Raw genomic sequence first — 20,225 nt, 5'->3', positions numbered from 1 at the left:
AGCAGCCCCATAGGACAAGGTGGAACGCTCCCCTGTGTGTTTCTGAGACCGTAACTGTTTATGAGAGTAGAAAGCCTTCTTTTTCTCCCGAGGAGCGGCCGGTGGTTTAGAACCGCTGATCTTGCAGTTAACAGCCCTCTGCACAACCACCACACCCCAGTGTTCCGTCCCTTCCAACAAAGGTCTAATCCACTGGTTCTCAACCTTCCGAATCCCTTTAATACCGTTCCTCAGGTTGTGGTGACTCCCAACCATCAAATTATTTTCAGTGCTGCTTCATCACTGTAATTTTGCTACTGTTATGAATCATAATGTAAATATATGATATGTAGGATGTATTTTCATTGTTACAAATGGCACATAATTAAAGCATAGTGATTAATCACAACAATATGTAGTTATATATTGTGAAATATTTCTTTCTAATGACAAGTCAATAAAATTTTGCCTTGAAGCATGATGTAGCATGGGTAACAGTCTTTAGGCCAGGTACTTATATGTGAGCGTATCTGCATGTGGGTGGACCTGCCTGGAGGTGGATAGAAGAGCGGTGTCTCGGTTCCTAAGACCCCTGTGAAAGGGTCGTTCGACCCCCAAAGGGGTCGCAACCCACAGGTTGAGAACTGCTGGTATAATCAAGGCAGTGGCTTTCCCGGGGGATCTGCTGGGCCAGTTAAATTCAGGGCAGGAAAAACAAAAATTCAAGGCAGAGAGATCAGCTGAGAAGGCTATGGTGACATTTGGGGGGATTCCAAAGGAGTAATCTTGGTAGATTTTCTCGAAGGACATGAGACCATCGCAGGGACTTGTTATTCAATAGTTTTAAGAAAGCTGAACAATGTGTTGGTTGAGGAGGAGACCATGAAAAGTTGTACTCAGCATTTTTTTCTATCGCAGCAATGCTGCACATGCTCATTCTTCCAGGGTAGCAGGGCTGCCCTTGGACAATGTCACCGGCAAACATCTCATCTGTCCTACTGCCCTGATCCTGCCCCTTCCGCCTTCCCGTTGTTCCCCAAACTGCACCAGTCTGTCAGTGGAGCACAGTGTGGAGGCTCTGGCCATGGTGTAAATGGAAAAGCCCGGGTTCCTGGAGGGAGGACTAGAGGGATGCAGACACCGCTTTGAGAAGTGTAGCGACTCCCATATGCTGAGAAACAACAGCTTCACATTTGGATACTTTTAAACAAAAAGGTTTCCATGGTTTTGTAGCGATGGTTGGACTTAACCTTCCTCCCATCCTTTGGAAGGAGGTCTTAACCCTTGCTGTGTTTAGGGCACACAGTTGAGGCTCTTGTCCAGATTGGTAGGCCCCAACATTTGGGTCCGGCAGCATCTGACTTTGATGGAAACTGAGGGAAACTCTGTTTTAGATCACAGGCCTCATCTTCTACTAGAAGTAGTGTATTGATACAGTTGGCTGTATGATGCTCTCCAACCATGAAAACCAAGTAAATCAAGGCTCTAGTATTAGCTTTGGAGCCCCGGTTGCATAGTGGTTACACATTGGGCTGCTAGCCACAAGGCCAGCAGTTCAAAACCACCAGCTGCTCCGCAGGAGAGAAAGATGAAACTTTCTCTAAAGAGTTATGGTTTCAGAAATCCTCTCGCAAGGGGCAGTTCTACTCTGGCCTCAAGGGTCCCGATGCGTTGCAATCGACTCAGAGGCTGTGAGTTTGGTGTGTTTCTGGTTTTGAGTCTTAGCTCCAGTCCTTGGGTGAGGCAAACTGTGAACATGCTCGGCTGGCGGAGGGGTCGGTCCATGCAGAAGCACTTGCTGAGAGGGACCCTGCAGTCACTGGGTGAAACCGGCCCGAAAACTCCCTGGGGCCCAGTTCTTCTGCGACACACGGGAGCCACGTGAACTGGAGTCAACTTGATGGCCATCGCAACTCTATAGAGTGCCTCTGGGTAATTGCCCTATCTGTCCAGACCCCTTATTCCTTAATTGATAAAATGAGAGGAATGAGTCAGATACTTCTTAATTTATATATATATATATATATATATATATATATATATATATATATATATATATATATATATATCCCATGGAAGCCGTGTATTGTGGTTCAGTAAGAACCTAAGAGTAATGGAAACAATATGGGCACATGTTTTAGAACTATAGTCATAACAAAGGGCACTTTAAAGGGGGTGAGGGAGCTCTTGCCCTCACCTTCTCACGTCCATCGTCATTTCTACTCGGACACACTTTGCAGCAGAGAAATGTGATCTCCTTTCAGGTGTTCCGTTGTTTGCTTGGCTGTGTTTCAGAATGAAGCTCTTCTGCAGCATCTAATTCAAGGCTCATATACTCACCAAAGTCTACGAGACAGCCCTCTCCCCACATCTTCACTTGCTGATCGAGCCACACCTGAACCAGGCATCTATTTTGCAAGCATCTGAAGTTGAGGTTGAAGGGGCTGGGCTGCACCTCACCTTCAGCACTTTCTGGTCAAGGCCCCGGTCCGCCATGGTGGAAGCTCAGACTACACAGAGCCGTCATGCTAGCTTAAAAAAAGCAGCTTTCGGAATCCCAACCCGGAAACCAAAGTCCCTAATCCTATTTTTAAAGTTGTTTTCAGCTGTAAAGTTGTAAAATTTGGAAATAGTTGGAAGTAAATAAGAGGGACAGATGTCAGTGTTATTGACACTTGGGAGGCTTCTGAAGATGATGTTCTTAGAGAAAGAACCAAGAAATGTAGTGCTGCCCCAACAGGACCAGCTCCACCGGCCCGTCCACAACAGGCAAGCGCCTCTCTGTCAATAGCATGTTGGCATTGCATTCCACCAGTTATCTTGAGGGCGTGACTGCCCCTCTCATGCTCACCAGCCAGCTTGAGTGAGTCAGGGTGGTCATTCCAAAAGGAGCCATCCCTGACCAGGGCCCAGCTTCCCATTTGGGGAAACAGTGGTTATCTTGGTTTTTAAAGAAAGAGGACGTTGGGGTGGGGAATCTCAGTGATTTCTCTTATGTCTGCTGTTCTCCCTGCATTTCCTTGAAAATGCATAGATCCAGGGTGGGCTTTTCATGCGGACACTGCATGGCTCTGCCCTCAACACACCCATGCAAGACCCAGAGCGTCCGTCTGGTGAACCTTTTGAGGAAAACCCACCTGGAGATGAGATACTTTCCATGTGGTTGAATGGGGGATTCTAATTCCACTGCAGGGGATCTTTCTGCTTCTCAGAGTCACAGATCTTCCATGATGGCCTGGAAGAGACAAGGGAACAATATGGACATTGACCACAGCACCAAGGGAGATGAGCATTTTTTGACGTTCCTGTATTTCCCCTGACACCAGCCCTCTGCAGTGGAGGCCCAGGGTCCAGACAGGCATCTTGGTCTGGTGCATTTACCACCTTCGCAGAAACTCCCCCTCCGTCCTTGGGATGCGGTGATAAATGAATGGAAATCACCTAAAAAAATTTTTCCCCCTCCTTCAGCAATTCTTCATCTTCATGCAAAGTGTTACTTATAATATTCACGCTGCCTGGCAGCTCCTAGCTGCCGGGAGTTTCTAAATGATAGACGACGCTGGCTTCATAAATGGTGAGAAGATGCGGTTTGCATCTGTGTGGCCCTGTCTTTTGTGTACTCGCCTCCTCTCTTCGGCATTTGTAGTCCTGGTTGTTAGTCCAGTGCCCTGTGCCGGTAGACACTCCATGGACTGTGTGCTGAATGAGTGAATTAGGTTAGCTGAAACCTCTTATTCTAAGAAGGTAGTGGCAATATTTTTCATTTACCAACCATTGTCTCAGTGGGTTTTATGCACCCAAATATGCCCAGCACAGGGCAGATGCTCATCAAATATTGGATGGGTAGATGGATAATGAATTGAGTGAACAGGTGAGTGGTAGGTGTATGGATGGATGGATGGACGGACAGACAGATAGACAAACAAATGGGCAGGCAGACAGACCAATAGATCGATTAGATAGTGGGACAAGGATGATCCAGGCAGCATCCATCTCACATGATCTTCACAACAGTCCTATGAGATAGAAAAGGGGTTACCATTGTCATCACTATTTTCAAGGTGAGTACATCAAGGCCCCCAGGAGCTAATGGGTTTGCTCCAGCCTCTGGATAGTGTTTCACACCAGGGCCAAGAGCCTAAAGGCCCAGCATTCTTTCTGCAGTGAGACGCAATGTGGTGGTGGGGTTTTGAACACAGTTTTGCTGGTCAAAAAGCCTTGAATTTTGAATCTTACATCTTGCCACTTCTTACCTGTGTGACCTATGACAAGACTCTTAACCTTCTCTGCACCTCAGCTCCCTGTCTGAAATGGAGGAACAAGAAAGCTGGTGCCACAAAAATTACTGCAGCAAAACCATGCCTAAGAAACATTTTCCAAATCAACAATTGTCACGTGTGCAACCCCACAGCCCTGCTTACGCGCGCTTTGTTATGCGTCGCTTTCCTCCGCGCGTCCTCTCCGTCAGAGGAGGAAGGGCCCAGAAGAAGGGCTGATCTGCAAGCATGCGCCTCTTGGGGTGGCATATTGGGAAGGGAGAGGACAGCATCCTGGGCCCAGGGCAAACAAGAAGGCAACAAAGGAAGGAGTTAGAGAGTTCATCTATCCGCGCACCCTTTCCTGGGAGCCTGATGTGCTCGCAGAAATAAGAGCTTTGGGGTGGGCCAGGAGTGAAATAAATCAGTGCTTCCCTTCCCCAAGGAGCCGGGGTGGTGTCCTGGTTCATCTTGGACTGTGATATGCAAGGCCAGAGGTTTAAAATCACCAGCCAGCTGCACAGAAGAAAGAGGGGCTTTCTACTCCTATACATGGTTACAGTCTCAGAAAATCACAGGGGCAGTTCTGCCCTGCCGCATGAGGTCACTGGGAGTCAGCATCTACTTGATAGCAGTGAGTTTGGCTTGGGGGATCTCTTTCCCCAAATCCAGTCTATGATGGACAGCCCTTTGTCATGACATCCTGGCAGATGCTCTATTAGTATTTCAGGAAGACTCTTTTTTAATGCAAAAATAATTAATGTGGGAAAAGTACCTTTTTGTCCAAAGGAGCCTAGAATGTAAGGGAGAACAGTATTTCACAAATATGCTCAACGTGTCACAGGGACTTGGCTCAGACAGAACTGGAATGATCCCCTGGGCTGTCATGGCTGTCCAATGTGGGCCCTCTGCTCTTAGACCTTGGCACATGGCGGATGCCTAACGAATGTCTGCTGGATGGACGAATTCATCTAGTCCAAGGCCCTTCTAGTCATTCTACAGAGAAGCAACCTGGGGCCTCGCAGGAGTCATCCAATGCCACGCCACCATGTAACGGCGTCTCAGCCATTCTTAACGTCGTGGAAGCACTTCGCTTCTTCCATAAGGACTTTGTTTTCTCAGAATTGCTCACAGATGTCAGAACAAAGGGAATGTCTCATATAGAGAGTTCTGGATGCAGAACATGAGTGGAAAATAAGAGACTTCACATAACCCCGACCCATGTGAAGTCAAGTGTCTACATACGCTTATGGACACTTATGATTTTACATAGATATATAGATACAACATAAGAAACAAACAACTATTTAGTCCACAGAGCAGTACAGAGTTCTCAGTTCAACTCACTTCCATGAGACTGTTAATACACTGGCAGTCCTTCAACACACGAGGGCTGCTGGGTGCAAATCAAGGAAGCAGACAGCTGAGTCTTCTGTAGAGCAATACAGGCAGTCCAGCCATAGGCGCAAATGGCAGGACAGGTCACCAACAGTCAGACAGATGGCAGGGTCCGACAGTCCCCAGTAGTGTGGCGAAGCAGGTCTTAAAGGAACCTCACGTGATAGCGGCACAGTCTGTGGGTTGGGTGTCCCACAGGTAGTGTAGCTCACGAGTTGAGACAGAGACCTAGACTGATAATCAGCAAGAGACCGAAAGGCGCGGCTCACCAAGCCATTTATCTCTTTGCCCTTCAGTTAAACTGCGCCCTTATTAATCCCACATGTGTTTATTGGCCAGGTTGGCACAATAAAACCTACCTATCACATATGCTGAACACTTAAAGTATGGGGAGGAGCAGAAAGGTCAAGTTGAACCAGAATCAAAGATGATTCTGATTCAGGGAAATGTTGGTCAGTGTCGGTGAAGATTCTGAGAAAAAAAAACAAGGTGGACGCTCCTTGGTGTGACAGTCCATCGTGGGAAATTCACTCTCATAAATCTGCGAAAGCCAGCCAGGTCATCCGAGATTCTTCTAGTACCAAGGGAACTCTGCTGAAAAGGCTGTGAGAGTGACGTCAGATTAGCTAGGACTTTCTGTGACTTTGGCATTGTTTTGTTGGTGGTTTACGTGGAGTCATTCTTACTCTGAGACGAAGAACAAACACTTCTGTAGCACTTTGTTGTTCTTAAGGACCTCTGAGTGGATTCCGACTCACAGTGACCCTCTGTGTACCATACAGCAGAACACTGCCCCGTCCTGCACCATCTACCAGTCAGGGAATGGAGACAAAGTGCTACAGGAGAGCCACCCGACTTCCAACTCAACTGCCCACATCTCTTCTCACTTGGCAAGCTGCATTTGTTGTTGTTGTTTGTCCCTTCCCTAACCTCAGGAGGTGATGAGGTCAGCACCTCAAAGCTGTGCTTTGGAGACGTCCCTGTGTAGAACTGACCTACACATCGCCTGTAGCTCATGATTCAGTATGTCTGGGTGCGGCCCCATATCCAGCCATTCTAACAAGCTCCCACATGGCTCCGGTGCTTCTTGAACACCATGTTTTGCTCCTGTGAACCAGCAATGCCCCTCACCAGCTGAACATCCAGGCCAAGTGAAAATGTGCTTGGTGCTTTCTGCAGAGTGACAGCGGCAACAAGAGAAAGGCATGGTGGCCCAAGGCGTCGATGCATTTGCCCAGGGAACTGTCTGGCCGGGTATCAGTTGGGCCGGTCATTTGTGCCTGGTGCCAAAGCATCTTTCCTTTACATGATGGGCAAGAGCAATCAATGCGTGAGCTGAAGATAGGCCTCAGCAGAATATTGCATGCGAACCTCAAGAAAGCAATCAAGCCATTGGTGGATGCAGTGACCACGTTTGTATTTTGCTTTTTAAAAGACCAGGCAGAAAGCAGCAACCAGCTCCCCAACCTGGGGGAGGTGAGAGATGTCCGGAGTGTGGGACAGTTTCGAGGGGAGCACCGGGGCACAGCCCTGGTGAGCCGATGCGAACCTGCGGGAGCATGGAAAAGTACAGCCGCGCACTCCACTGCAGACTGGGAACGAAGTGGTCTGGTGGTGGGCTGTCAGAATAAAACCCCTGGGTGTTGTGATGCCCCTCCCAGGTGGAGAGCCACTGGTCTCCGTGAACAATATGATAGGCCACAGGATAGGAAGTGGAACGAAAAATCTCTATGTTAAACGTACTCATAGACACCACCTTCAAAACTTACTTCCAACAACTCAATTCTGACTCATAGCAGCCCTCTAGGACAGGGTAGAACTGCCCCTGTGAGTTTCCCAGACTGTAACTGTTTATGCGAGTAGGCAGCCACATTTTACTCCCGAAAAGCGGGCTGTTGGTTTCGAACTGCTGACCTTGTGGTTAGCCACCTAACCCACTACACCACCAGGCTCCACATATAGATACAGAAGGTAGATAATAGATGACCCACCACCACCAAAACACACACACACACACACAAACATGCGTATGCATGTGCACGTGTGCAAGCGGTTTAATTTGTATAATAGGCAGCAGGAGCATCCAGAAGTAGACACAGATCACAAAGAGGCCTCACCTCCGACTCGGCACTAGGTGCCTGGGCCTGGACCCCACCTGTGCAGCCTGATCTTTCTGCTGGGGGGTCCAAAGGCTCCCGGCAGCTCTCTGAATCTCCGATGTAGTAGGAAAGGAATGCTGTCCAATCCCCCAATCCTTAAAGGGAACCGTCCTGGGGCTGCATTATGCCTGGCATATCACACGTGCAGCATCTAGGGAAGTCATTTATTGTGGGACTGATTTATAACACCCAAGTAGAGGAGTTGAGAGCAATTACGTCAACGTTTCTCTGTGGTAGAGAAGAACTGTGTGGTTTAAATGAAAAATGCAGTGCCAAGTCAAAAACGCAAATCATTATGTGTAATTACCAACCACACTAAATCAGCCTTACACACATAGTACCCAGCCCACCCTGCACCAGCACCCACAGGGGAGAGACTTGGCAGTTTTGAATTGGGGCAGAGGCTGAAGGTGAATTGAAAGGGGAAATTAGCATGTGGGAATCCTCAGCCTCTTGTCTTGAATCACCTGGTGAGTCAATCAAATGCAATTAAGAAGCCAGGAGCACTCAAACTCTATAATTTCTCTTAATTAACAACAAAAAGGAGGGGGGATCCTCTAATTAGCTAAGCCGTTGATTTGGGGTTGTGGTGTGTGTTTTTTTAGTGGTCATTTATGTGTATTGTTACATTTGAGAGGCACTCTAGTGGTCCAGTGGATGACGTGCTCAGCTGCTAGCCAAAAGCTGTTCAAAGCCACCAGCCACTCTTTGGGAGAAAGATGAGGCAAGTGAACTTGAGCCCTGTGGACAATCCCACACTCGTGGGGTCAATATGAGTTAGAGTCCACTTGGCAGCGGGGGGGTGGGTTTCTTACATTGGACATTTAGATTGAATGCTTTAGTGAAAACAAGAATGAACACCTTAATCAGCAAATCGCCCTGCTAGTTGTGATGCTAAGGATCTGCAAGGAGCTAAGAATTAGGACCATACAAGGGGGCTTCAAAAAGTTCATGAGAAAATTCCACTATCCTTCCATTCCACTTTCCACACGCTTTTCAAATCCCCTACTATAACACATTTGTCATTCTTTTTAAAAAAAATCATTATATTAGGGGCTCCTAAAACTCTTATCACAATCCATACATCCATCAATTGTATAAAGCACATTTGCACATTCGTTATCCTCCTCATTCTCAAAACATTTGCTCTAGGGACCATCCGTCCGGGATTCCCTGTTTTTCCAGTTCGTATCTGTACCAGTGTACATCTTCTGGTCTAGCCAGATTTGTAAGGTAGAATTGGGATCATGACAGTGGGGGCAGGGGGGAAGCATTTAGGAACTACAGGAAGGTTGTATTTTCATCGTTGCTACACTGCACCCTGACTGGCTCATCTCCTCCCCGTGACCCTTCTGAAAGGGGATTTCCTGTTGCCAACAGATGGGCTTTGGGTTCCCATTCTGCATTCCCCCTCATTCACAATGATATGATTTCTTGTTCTTTGATGCCTGATACCTCATCCCTTCAACACCTTGTGATCACATAGGCTGGTGTGCTTCTTCCATGTGAGCTTGTTGCTTCTAAGCTAGATGGCTGCTTGTTTACCTTCAAGTCTTTAAGACCCTAGACGCTATATCTTTTGATAGCCTGGGCTCCATCAGCTTTCTTCACCACATTTGCTTTGTGCCCGCTTTGTCTTCAGCAATTGTGTCAGGAAGGTGAGCATCATGGAATGCCAGTTTAATAGAACAAAGTATTCTTGCATTGAGGGAGTACTTGAGTGGAGGCCCAATGTCCATCTGCTACCTTAATACTAAACCTATCAAAATATGTGCATAAATCTATTTCCCCATCCTCATATCTAAATATATTTACATATGTACACACCTTTATTTAAAACTCTACAAATGCCCTTTGCCTCGTAGCTCTTTCCTCTATTTCCTTTTACTTTCTTCCTGTCCCACCATCATGCTCAACCTTCATTTGGGTTATAGCAATTCCTCTCAGTTACATTACCCTTGATCAAGTCCTACCAGGCCTCCTACACCCTCCTCACTACCGATTGGGATCACTTGTTGTTTCCTTATCCCTGGGTTTGTGAAAACCACTTCCTTTCCTGTCATCTCCCCCTCTCCCATGTCCCCCCAGAACTCTCGGTCCCGTTGTTTCTCCTCCAGATCGTTTATCCAGCCTATCTTATTTAGACAGACATGTGGAGATAATAACATGTACAAAAATAAGACAGAGCAAAACCAAGCAACAAAACAAAATGCAACACAACAAAAAAGAAAAATTTGTAGTTAGTTCAAGGACTGGTTGTTGGCCTTTAGGAGTGTTTTCCAGTTAAATCTGATGGGGTGCCAAGGCCTGGCCCCAAAGTCTATTTTTGGTATTCCCTGGGAACTTCGTTGCTCTGTTCCCTTTGCTGTTCTGTTGCACACCCTTAGTGTTTTGCCTCGATCAGGCAGAATTCCTGCAGTGTTTTCAGTGTTGTCTCTTGTAGGGCTATGGGTCAGTGAAGGATGTCATGCCTCATAGTGGGGCCAGCCATGTGGTCTTTTATGTGGATTGACTGCTCTGAGTGGGAATATCGTCATCAAGGCTTGGTGGTCCAGGTTGTGCGCCACTCTCTCTTCCTCCCCTTTCATTTGCTCTCATGTGCTCTGTTCAGACATGTCCCTCTCAAGCTACAGATTCAGTGCTGTCCTCTGAAATAAATTCTTCTGGGGGGAGGGGCAGCTGTCCACGTAGTTGGCATTAGGGATAGCCCCTCAGACGTCTCCTCTGGTTCCCTACTCCAGGCTGGCATGTTGCATTCACATCTTGGAGCACTGAGTTGAATTCTGGTCCCTCTTTCCCTGTGGAGATATAAACAATACCCTCCCCTTGAGTGGGTTAGTGCCCTGTTCCCCCGCTACCCATTTCTTTTTAATTTTTTTCCTTTCTCCCCTTTCTTTTTTAGTTGGCTGCCATATGTATCTCTGGATCTGGTCTGGTGACCCCTACCATGATACCTGGTCCTCAACACAGGAATGTTTGTATACAGTAGTTTTTTCCCTATGCCCCTTTTGCATTTAAAAAAAAATCTTATCCCAGCGGACTCATGTTGTACTTGGCTTACTTTGCTTAGCATGATTTCCTCCAGTTCTTCCCATGTGACGCTGCGCTTCATACGTTCATCACTGCTTTTTAGGGGTGCATAGTACTCCATTGTATATATGTACCACCGTTTTTAAATCCACTCAGCAGTTGATGGAAACTTGGGTTGTTTCCAACTCCTTGCAATTGTAAACTGTGCCGCAATGAACATTGGAGCACAGATGTCTGGCCCTGATTATATCTCGCCTCTTCTGGGTATATGCCCACTAGGGGGCTTGCTGGATCATATGGTAGCTCAATTTCCATCTATTTTAGATATCGCTAGATTGATTTCCATAGTGGCTGTACAAACCTCCAGGTCCACCAGCAGTGGATGAGAGTTCCTGTCTCCCACAGTCCCTACAATACTTGTTGCTTTCTGATTTTTTTAATTGGGCTATCTTTGAGGTTGTTAGGTAGTATCCCATTGTTGTTTTAATTTGCATTTCTCTTATGGCTAAAGATCGGGAACATTTTCTCATATGTTTGTTGGCCATTCGGATCTGCCCCTGTGAAAATTCTATTCAGGTCCTTTGCCCACCTCCTCGGTGGACAATTAGTTGTTGTTTTTTTTCTTTTTGGAAGCTAGCAGAGTAGTGTAGATTTTAGTAATAGGATCTTTATCTGATGGGTCATTGCTAAAGGTGTTTTCCCATTCTGTGGACTCTCTTATTACTCTCTTGGTGAATTCTTTCAATGTACACAGGTGTCTTATCTTCAGTGTATCCCACTTGTCTATTTGTGCCTCCTCTGTGTTTGTGTCCTTCCTGATTTCGAATAGCCTATGTATTCCCTGTGCCAAAGTTCTCAAGTTGGTCCCAATTCCCTCATTGATGGCCCTAATAGTTTGGGTTTTTCTTCAAGGTCTGTGATCTACTTTGAGTTTATTCTTGTTCATGAAGTGAGGTAAGGGTCTTGCTTCATTTTTCTGCAAGTAGATATCCATTTTTTCCAGCACCACTTGTTGAAGAGGTCATCTGCTTCCCATTGGATATTTTTGGACCATTATCAAAGATCAGTTGTCTGTGTGCTGATGATTTTATTTCTAGGTTCTCAGTTCTTTTCCATTGGTCTGAGTATCGGTCATTCTACCAATACCATGCGGTTTTGACAACTGTGGCTGTATAATATATGCTAACGTCTGGTAAAGCAAGCCCTCCCACTGTGTCCTTTTTCTTGGGTTCTCTCTGCTTATTCTGGGCTTCTTCCCTCTCCATATGAGGTTGGTAACCAGTTTTTCCATTTCTTTGAAGGTAATTGTATCCGGATAGCATTAAACTTATATAGTGCCTTGGGCACAACTGACATCTTTACTATATTGAGTCTTCCAATCCACAAACATGGGATATTCTTCCATTTGTTGAGGTCACTCTTGGTTTCTTGTAACAGTGTTCTGTAGTTTTCCTCATATAGATCTTTTGTTCGAGTCAGGTATATCCCCAGATATTTCAGTTTGTGCTTGGCTATTGTGAAGGGTACCACCCTTTTTATCTCCTCTTCTGTGATCTTATCCTTCCCCAGACGAATACCTTTGATGTCTCTTCTTTGCCTATGCTGTTAGCTAGAACCTCCAGCATGATGTTAAATAAGAGTCGGGACAAGGGGCATCCTTGTCTGGTCCTTTTCTCCATTGACTACCACACTGGCTGTTGGTTTTTCACATATAACTTGTATTGTCTTGAGGAGTTTTCCTTCCATTTCTATCTTCTTAAGTATTTTAAACAGGAATTGGTGTTGGATGTTGTCAAATGCTTTTTCTGCATCTATCGATACTATCGTGTAGTTCTTACAGTTTTTCATGTCAATGTGGCGAATGATACTAATGGTCTTTTGTAGGTTAAACCATCCCTGCATCCCTGGTATGAATCCCACTTGGTCATGGTGAATTATTTGTTTGATATACGTTTGTATTCTATTGAGCAGTATTTTGTTAACTTTTTTTGCATCAATATTCATTAGGAATATTGGTCTGTAGTTATCAATTCTTGTGGGATCCTTGCTCGGTTTTGGTATCAGAGTTATACTAACTTCATAGAAGGAGTTTGGGAGTTTGCCATCTTTTTCTATGTCCTGGTAGAGTCTGTGTAGGGTTGGTGTTAGTTCTTCCCTAAATGATTGGTAGAATTCTAGTCCAGGGAATTTTTTTTTGTTGGTAATCCCTTGATAGCCTTGTCTATTTCTTCTATTGCTATGGACCTGTTGAGATTATTGACATCCTTTGGGGATAGTCTAGGGAGGTATTGTTTTTCTAAGAATCTGTCCATGGCTTCCAAGTTGTTGGATTCATTGGAGTACAATCCTTCGTAGTACTGTGTAATTATCCTTTTGATTTCATTAGTCTTTTGTAATTTCCCTCTTTCATCCCTCATTCTTACTATTGAAATTTGTTCCCATTAAAAAAATTTTTTGTTCCTTCCTTTCTTTGGTTAGGTTTGCCAGCAGTCTGTTAATTCTGTTTATCCTTTCAAAGAACCAACTTTTAGCAGTATTAATATTTTCTATAGTTTTCTTATTTTCCCTTTCCTGAATCTCTTCCTTTGTTTTTATTATTTCTTTTTCTTTTGCTATTAGTAGGGTTGTCCTGCAGACTCTGCTCTAGTTGTAAATTTTGTGTCAGCATATCAATGACGAGTCTCTCTTCCTTTCTCAGGTGTGCATGTATTGCTATGAAATTTCCTCTGATGACTGCCTTTGCTGTGTCCCATAAGTTTTGGTACATTGTGTGCTCATTCTCATTGTTTTCTAGAAATGTCCTAATTTCATTTCTGATCTGTGCCAGTATGCACTCTTTTTGCAACAGAGAGTTATTCATCCTCCAATTGTTTGCTCTTGTTTTCTTCGTCTTCCTGTTGTTGATTTCCAGCCTTGTGGCACAGTGGTCAGAGCAAGAGGTCTGTATGATATCAATGTACTTAAATTTATGTAAATACGCCTTATGCTCCAGCATGTGGTCTATCTTCGAATTTGTGCCATGTAGGCTTGAAAAGAATTTGAATTTTTTTTGTATTTGGATGAAAAGCTCTATAGTTATCAGGTCAAATTGTCTAATTGTATGTTGAGATCTCTAGCCTTCGTGTTAAGTTTCTTTCCCTGTGATCTATCTTTCTCAGAGAGCAGTGTATTGATTTCACCCACTATAATTGTTGAGGGTGTGATTTCTTTTTTCATCTTTTGGAGTATTTGGTTGACCTATTCAGTGGGTCTCTCATTTGGGGAATATATGTTTACAATGCTTAGTGATTCTTTGTCTACCGTTCCCTTGAGCATTATATAGTGTCCCTCTTTACCTCCTTTTATGGTTTGCACTTTGAGGTCAATTTTATTTGAGATTAGGATTGCAACCCCTGCTTTTTTAAAAATTTCTGTTTGCTTGGTATGCCTTTCTTCCAGCCTTTGATTCTCAGTCTATTTTTGTCTGTAGCCTTTTAAAAATCATTTTATTATGGGCTTTTGCAACTGTTATCACAATCCACACATACATCAATTGTGTAAGACACATTTGCACATTTATTGCCCTCATCATTCCCAAAACATTTGCTCTCCACCTAAGCCCCTGGCATCAGCTCCTCATTTTCCCCCTCCCTCTGTGCTACCCCCTCCCTCATGAACCCTTGATAATTTATACATTATCATTTTGTCATATCTTGCCCTGTCCGATGTGTCCCTTCACCCACTTTTCTGTTGTCCATCCCCCAGGGAGGAGGTTACATGTAGATTCTTGTAATCGGTTCCCCCTTTCCCACCTACCCTCTCTTCACCCTCCCAGTATCGCCACTCACACCACTAGTCCTGAAAGGATCATCCGCCCTAGATCCCCTGTGTTTCCAGTTCTTATCTGTACCAGTGTACATCCTCTGGTCTAGCCATATTTGTAAGGTACAATTGGGATCATGATAGTGGAGAGGAGGAAACATTTAGGGACTAGAAGAAAGTTATATGTTTCATCATTGTTATACTGCACGCTTACTGGCTCGTCTCCTCCCCGAGACCCTTCTAAGGAGATATCCAATGGCCTACAAATGGGTTTTGGGTCTCCACACTCTCCTCCTCATTCACTATGATATAATTTTTGTTCTGATGATGCGTTATACCTGGTCCCTTCGATACCTTGTGATCGCACAGGCTGGTGTGCTTCTTCCATGTGGGCTTTGTTGCTTCTGAGGTAGATGCCAGCTTGTTTGCCTTCAAGTCTTTAAGACCCCAGAAGCTATATCTTTTGATAGCCGGGCACCATCAGCTTTCTTTGCCACATTTGCTTACGCACCCATTTGTCTTTAGCGATTGTATCATGGAGGTGAGCACAAAATGATTCTATTTTTTGTTCTTTGATGCCTGATAACTGATCCCTTCGGCAGTTTGTGATCACATAGGCTGGTGTCCTTCTTCCATGTGGGCTTTGTTGCTTCTGAGCTAGATGACCGCTTGTTTGCCTTCAAGCCTTTAAGAACCCAGATGCTATATCATTTGATATCCAGGGACCATCAGCTTTTCTCACCACATTTGCTTATTCACCCGCTTTGTTTTCAGTGGTTGTGTCGGGAAGGTGAGCATCATAGAATGCCAATTTAGTAGAAGAAAGTATTCTTGCCTTGAGATGTGTGTCCTATAGGCAACAGATTGATGGGTTGCGTTTTCTAAGCCAGTCTGCTAGCCTCAGTCTTTTAATGCCTGAGTTCAGTCCATTGATGTTCAGGGTTATTGTCTCCATCTGTGGACTCTGTGATGTCATCTTATACCTTTTGTTTTGGGTGTTTTCCTACCTTCCTTTCTTATTAGTGTGTTGCCTGTGTGTGAGAGAGATTCTTGACTTCTTTCCATTCTTAAGCTAATGCTATCTTGAGATTTGTTTTCTCTTTGTTGTCCTCTGGGTGAGGTTGTTCTATGTGGCGGTCTCTTATTTCTACTTGGTGAGTGTTGTTTTCTGCCCATACTGGGTCAGCAAGGATCTTTTGTAGGGCTAGATTTCTTCTAATCTATTTTTTGACTTTTTCCTTGTCTAGGAAGTCTCTTCCCCATCTATCTTGATCAATAATTTGGTTGAGTAGAGTATTCTTGGGTTTGCATTGTTTGCCTTAAATTTTTGGACTATGTTACTCCACTCTCTCTTCTTTTTCATAGTTTCTACTGATAGGTCTGAGCATATTCTTATTTGGGAACCTTTATATGATATGTGATTGCTTGTTTTTCCCTAGCTGCTCTCATGATTTTGTCCTTTTCTTCAAGGTTGGATAGTTTAACTATTATGTGCCTTGGTGACTTCTTGAGATTCAGTATAGCTGATGTTATTTCAGCCTCCTGAATGGTTGCCTGGTTTTCATTCATTAAGCTGTGGAAGTTTTCCTCCAAGAATTCTCTCACAATTGTTGCAGATGACTTCTTTGTTGTATCTTCCTCCGGTAATCCAAATATGCTTTTCGTAGCATTAGGCATAGCTCTTAGGTTTTCTCAGCTTCTCTGATTATCTTATTAGATTTTTGTTCACTTTGTTTAAGTCTTGCTTGGCTGTCCTCCAAGTCACTGGTGCGGTTTAATGCTTCCTCCAGTTGATTCTTGAGGTCCATGTTTCTGCTACTGGTTTTTGTTATCTCCTCCCTAAGCGCTTCTATTTCCCTTTGGTGTATGAATTTCATCTCCTTTGTCATTTTTTACTTTTTATGTTGTTTCCCTCATATCCTGTATGACTCCAAGCATCATTCTGAAATTTTCTTCCTGTGGTAGATCAATGTCTGCTTCTTCTATGCCTGTCATTAGGTTCAGGACATCTTCTGCCATTGCCTTTTGTTTCTCCTGGTTTTTTGTTGAGGTCATTGGGACTGATTGCTGTTTGTGTTGTATTGTTTTAGAAGAGCCAAGTGCCATTTTCCAGGGAGTCGAAGCACACTGGCTCTCTGGGAGACTCGTAGGAATGCTGCTTCGAACTGTCTACAGATAATTTCACTTTGGGATTAGCCTACCACTTTATCCTCTTGTGGCTTCAATCTCAAGAGGAGTGCCCCAGATGACTTGTGTGCTGCCTGCTTTAGTGTAGAACACTGCAAATGGTGGGGGGATTGCTCTGGCCAGGTAGATCACTGCGGAGGTTGGGCAGAGGTTCCCGCAGCAGCTTGGAACATTGGGGAGTGTTGGCCGAGCTGTCTTAGGCAGTGTGAGATACTAAAGTGGGCAGGAGGAAGTTTTCTCAGTCACATGGACCCACAAAGGAAAACTAGGAGCTCCCCCAGCCACACAGGCAGGAACTCCCAAGTAAAAAGTTGGGCGGAGTAACCTCTGGTGGAGGTCCCCCAGCCTCGGGCAGGGTGGAGCTCACCTAACTGGGTGGGGGGCAGATGTAAATGCCCTAGGCTAGGGGGAGTGGTCTGAAGGTCGGCAGTGGCATGTGAGCGCACAGGGAAGAGACAAAGAGGAGAAAATAATTAAAAACTAAGCCCTCTGAGACTGGGGGGATGGAGAGATGAGAGGGAAACAAAAGTAACAATACAGCTGAGCCACGAACCCTGCCTTTGGGGCTGCAAGGGCTTAAAAAACTTTTAAAACAGGGGCACCAGTTCACTGTCGCTCAGACCCATTGGAGGGCTGGACTATAGTTTACAAAAAAAAAAACTATGAACAAATTCCTATGCACACTTCACATACCTTATTTTGAAGTAAAAAACAAAATGGGGCAAAAACACCCAGCGGGCCAGATAAATGTCCTCAGCAGGCTGCATGTGGCCTGCAGGCTGTAGTTTGAGGACACCTGGTTTAATCCCTGTGGCAAGCTGTGGCTGTGTTGAGGTATGGTCCCAGCTCTGACCGAGACAGTGACAGGGCTAAGGTCAAGCCCTAGCTGGCCTCCACTGTGGTAAGCCAAAAGCCCTCAGCCCCTCAAAACCTTGTGGATCTGTGCCTACTTATCTTTATAATCCTCCTCCTGTGATCCAAGAGTGTTGAATTTCCCTCTTACTAACTCTCCTGGGCTGACTTCTGTGGAGTCCCTCTGGTATGTGTTACTTCTGGTATGTGTTACTCAGTCACCATCTTCCCGGAAGTGTCACATTTGTCATTCTTTAGAACCCTCTTCCAAAGAATAACCCTGATCTTCAAGAAAAGATCACCATTGTTTGAACAAGGCAAGAGTCGATGTGGCCTCGGTCTTGTTGGGGCTGAGTGGGGGCCCTCCCTGAGGTCAGATGGAGTCTAAACCTCCAGTTGCCACTGAGCCGTCTCCAGCTCATAGCAGCCCACATGCGTCAGGGTATGTGCTGTGCAGAGTTTCCATGTCTGGTCTTTTGGAAGTAGATCGCCAAACGAATCTTTCTGCCAAGACACCTTGGGTGGGCTTGAATCTCCCACCTTTCGCATATTTGACAGTGGCCAAGAGTGCTCACCTTTCAGCTTTCTGTAATGGTGCCTGCCCCTGCCCAATGCTTCTGTGGAAGCCACTTTTCCTCAGGCTTCAAGGAAAAAAGGAAGGCCTTTATTGTGGTTCAACTCAAGACAAAAGTTGGTAAATAGGTTGTCAATCTTCATCGTTCAGGTCCCTTTTGAGTGATTGATTTGCTTCTCCTCTTGACACGTGTTGCTGATGGTAAAAGTCAAGGGGTAAAAGTGGGCCCTGATGATTTGCGATTGACTTTGGCTGTGGCTTCAGACTGATGCGCTGAGTGGTGCTTGGTTGCTCCGTCATGAAATCCTGGCTCTCTTCGGTTCCAACTTTGATGCCCTTGCTGGTACCAGTCCTCAGGACAGCTGATATGTTGTTCGGCACAGAATGGGGTTTGTATTGCAGAGCGGGGCGGCGGGGAAGCACTGCCTGGGTGAGTGTGTGAGCCGGGGGGTGGGGGCAGCAATTACTTGAGCCTGTCTTTGGAGAAAGGCGTAGGAGGGAAATTGCCATCAAATATCTATCTTTCTAAGTTTCTCTACTATCTCTTTCCCCTAAACACAATGACTGAGCTTTTTAATGGCTATTCTTAAAACACAAACTGGACTAGCTACCACAATCCACTCTGGGCCACTTGCTTATCATTCCTTGGTGTAATGAACCACAGAACCCTGGTGGTATAGTGGGTGACGAGTCAGGCTAACTGAAACGTCAGTAGTCCAAATCCACCAGGCTCTCTGTGGAAGGAAAATGAGATGATCTGTGTCTGTAACTACTTACAACCTCCGAAACCCCGTGGAGAAATTCCACTGCATTGGGACCAACTTCAACAGCCACGGGTTTGGGATTGATTATGAACCACATGGAATTTTGCAGTTCCAACCAAAGTTGTCTGTGGCTGTCGCTTCACCTCCACAGGACATGGAATTTTCCAGGCCAACCCTAGGGATAATAAGCATAAAAGTATAACTTTAGGTATGAAAAAAATGTAATTAGAGAAAGCAGAACTTCAGCTGATATGTAGGGGCTCTAGAATTGGCCGTGTTGATCCCACAGTCCTTTGAAATGGGCTGAGAGCTGCTGCAATGACGATGCATTGCTGCACTTGTGGATGTCATTGATTTTGACGGCATGAAAGGGGAGCGTTTGGGCAGTTCCCTTTGAAAAGGGCTTGATTTGAAGTCAGAATTGTGAGTGAGATTCTAATGCTTTCTATAGGAAGTGCATATTGGCTTCTTGTCTAAGTTATTTAATAAATAATGGCAATATAAAGTCGAACAGCAGTTATCTAAAATAGATTTTCTACTGCATGACACCCAGTTTTGCCATTATACAAGCTGACAAAAGAGGACAAATGAAATGTACCAAAGATTAATGCCGCAATAAAAGTCTTCCAGAAATGGTCTAATTTATTTCTTAAAAGTCCAAATGTTTAAGTGATAATGTGAAGGCAGAAACATACATCTTTGCTCTGCCCAAAGGCTGAGCCATCTGTAGAGTAATGTGAGCTGGCACCAGTGACAAGAACTCACAGGCTGAGCAAAGCTTCCCCAGGTGTTGTCTCCAATGTCAGAATGCTTTCATATCAAGCCCCTAGAACATGCGACTTGCTGGGACAAGGGAGCGGTAGTCATTTCTCGTTGGCAGCCTGGTTAGGATGTGCTTTGGGGCTCTCCCTTCTTCTCTTGGATTTTTTTTTTTTTTTTTTTGCATAGGCAAGTGTACACGTTCTCTTCACGGAAATGTGTGGGGCTTGTCAGGGCCGTCCCATCCACCAACCACATCTTTATAGCATGTTCTCTCGCCTTCTCTCGCAATGAGGTAGAGTCTGAAGCCCGTTCAGGCTGAAAGTCTGCTGGCTTCCATAGGTTGTGGCTGCTGGTTTTCCAAACTTTGGGACAAGAGGCAGAAACCAAGCATGCAGCGTTGAGGCTCCTAACCTTCCAGACTTGGCTTTTAATCTGTCTGTTCCCTGAAGCAACGATGGCAACG

General features: G+C 45.1%; 1 protein-coding gene and 1 pseudogene across 6 annotated transcripts in view; one reads left to right on the top strand and one right to left on the bottom strand.

Annotated features, from left to right (window-relative positions):
- SAMD4A (sterile alpha motif domain containing 4A) overlaps nt 1-20,225 on the top strand; it is a 261,976-nt gene that overhangs the window by 179,722 nt on the left and 62,029 nt on the right. The window lies entirely within an intron of this gene.
- Nucleotides 2,199-2,475, bottom strand: LOC142426072 (small nuclear ribonucleoprotein E-like; annotated as a pseudogene).

Source organism: Tenrec ecaudatus, chromosome 14, assembly GCF_050624435.1.
Source record: "Tenrec ecaudatus isolate mTenEca1 chromosome 14, mTenEca1.hap1, whole genome shotgun sequence".
In the NCBI taxonomy this organism is placed as follows: domain Eukaryota; kingdom Metazoa; phylum Chordata; class Mammalia; order Afrosoricida; family Tenrecidae; genus Tenrec; species Tenrec ecaudatus.
The sequence above is the reverse complement of the archived record's forward strand: the minus strand, read 5'-3'. Positions and strand labels throughout refer to the sequence as shown.